General features: G+C 37.4%; 1 long non-coding RNA gene across 1 annotated transcript in view; it reads right to left on the bottom strand.

Annotated features, from left to right (window-relative positions):
* The window catches only part of LOC123504841, a 192,960-nt gene that overhangs the window by 180,430 nt on the left and 10,030 nt on the right, over positions 1 to 2,500 (bottom strand). The window lies entirely within an intron of this gene.

Raw genomic sequence — 2,500 nt, 5'->3', positions numbered from 1 at the left:
CTTCATGCTATATTTAGAAAGGTGTGTGTGTGTGTGTGTGTGTGTGTGTGTGTGTGTGTGTGTGTGTGTGTGTGTGTGTGTGTGTGTGTGTGTGTGTGTGTGTGTGTGTGTGTGTGTGTGTGTGTGTGTGTGTGTGTGTGTGTGTTTCATGATTTACCTGGTTTTATTTACCTATCATAGAAAACCTAATCTGGCCAACTATTTTCTCTTTCTTCTTTTCTTCTTTTTCTCCTTCCTCTGTAGTTATCTTTTTTGGGAGCAACTCTCTCTCTCTCTCTCTCTCTCTCTCTCTCTCTCTCTCTCTCTCTCTCTCTCTCTCTCTCTCTTTCTCATTTTTGCGTCCTATACTGGATCTCATTAGGAAGAGAAAAAAAAATTAAAGAACATTAAAAGCCATCTGCTCTAGGTGGAAATTTGACAAAGAAACAAGTGGTGTGAAAGAAAAAACGGATCGTAGTAAGACAGAAAGGAGAAAAAATGCATCAGTGTGTTGGGGATACAGATACATATGACTTTATTTCTTCACCTAGCATATTGTAACCACCGGAATCCAGCTCACATATCCTCTACCAATACACAGCACAGCGCCTTAGTGTAGAAGAGATGTATAGTGCTTTTTTTTTTTAAGGTAATAGGCAAACTAGCTTATCCTTTTCTTGCAGTACTCAAAATGGGACGACAGGAGGGCACAAGCGTGACAAGAGGATAGCAAAGGATAGCTAGTTGAGGTTTGCTTGGCGGGGTCAGAAGCTCCAGCAACAACATAGCTTTGAGTAGGCGGTATATTGCATTGGCGTAATCTCAGACACTTCTTAGGCATGAGGCAATATTGGTTGGCCACGTCTGCAGCTGACTAATTCAATGTCGAGGACTATAGTAGTAGTAGTAGTAGTAGTAGTAGTAGTAGTAGTAGTAGTAGTAGTAGTAGTAGTAGTAGTAGTAGTAGTAGTTGTTGTTGTTGTAGTTGTAGTAGTAGTAGTAGATGTTGTAGTAGCAGTAGTTGTAGTAGTAGTAGTAATGTTAGTAGTTGTATTAGTAGTAGTAGTTGTAGTAGTAGTTGTAGTAGTAGTAGTTGTTGTTGTTGAAGTAGTAGTAGTTGTTGTAGTAGTAGTTATAGTTATAGTTATAGTTATAGTTGGTTATAGTTGTAGTTGTAGTTATAGCTATAGTTGTAGTCATAGTTGTAGTTGTAGTTATAGTTGTAGTCATAGTTGTAGTTGTAGTTATAGTTGTAGTTATAGTTATTGTTTTGGTTATAACTATAGTTCTGGTTATAGTTATAGTTGTAGTTGTAGTTATAGTTGTAGTTATTGTGTAGTTATAGTTGTAGTTACAATAGTTGTAGTTTTAGTTATAGCTATAGTTACAATAGTTGTAGTTATAGCTATAGTTATAGTAGTAGTAGTAGTAATAGTAGTAGTACTTGTTGTTGTTGTTGTTGTTGTTGTTGTTGTTGTTGTTGTTGTTGTTGTTGTTGTTGTTGTAGCCGTAGTTGTTGTTGTTGTTGTTGTTGTTATTGTTGTTGTTGTTGTTTTGGGTGTTGGTATTGTTGTTGTTGTTGTAATTGTTGCTGTTGTTGTTGTAGTTGTTGTTGTTTTTGTTATTGTTGTTGTAGCAGTAGTAGTAATAATATAGTAGCAGAAGCTTCTGTTGTTGTTGTTGTAGTTGTTGTTATTGTTGTTGTGGGGAAGGAAAGGTCAGGTACAGGTGCTCGTATTTCAGCCTGGTGGCGTGCCCGGGAACCACCTGAAGGAACACACAACAGGTGACCAGCCCTTCTTCTTTCTATCGCCATTCATTCAGCCGCGTCTTGTCTGCCCCACCACCCATAACTTCCACTCAGCTTTAGCGATCCCACGTGAGACAATGTTATATTATTGGATTATACCACACAAAAGGAAACAAGGAAGCTAATTAACAAAGGAGAAATACTAGTAGCATCCAGGGAGAAGAGGGGATCGCAAATGAGGTTTCTTGTGATAAACTAAATAATACAGGATGAAGAGGAGGAGGAGGAGGAGGAGGAGGAGGAGGAGGAAGAAGACGAAGGTGAAAATGAGGAAAATAAAAGAACAAGGATAAAATAAGAAAAAAACAAAGTAGTTTCCAGAAAAAAAAATATATATAAACTGTACACTGCAGTACAAACTACGATTATCCTTATGTTTTGCTACTGATTTAATCGACAAGGAATAAATATTACAGTTTGTCATTTGGACCACAAGACCATCACATGAAACACTAAAAGCCGCGTTTTTGTCTTCCAAGAGCGCTCTTTGATTCGAAGTGCGGTCTTGGACCCTTCTTATTGGACGACATTATTATTCAGAGTTGCTCGGAAAGAGCCGAAATGAAAATTTCAAATCATATATATTTTTCTTATAAAAGCTACAACACGTAGTACAAGGGCAATATATTCACAGTTGAAGTATTTATTGGCTACGTGTAAAAGATAGCCAATAAACGCCGAAAGTATTTCTTCGCCAAAAATAGCAAAACC

This window comes from Portunus trituberculatus, chromosome 17 (genome assembly GCF_017591435.1).
Source record: "Portunus trituberculatus isolate SZX2019 chromosome 17, ASM1759143v1, whole genome shotgun sequence".
NCBI lineage: Eukaryota > Metazoa > Arthropoda > Malacostraca > Decapoda > Portunidae > Portunus > Portunus trituberculatus.
Note: the sequence above shows the minus strand (reverse complement) of the source record. Positions and strands in the feature narration are given on the sequence as shown.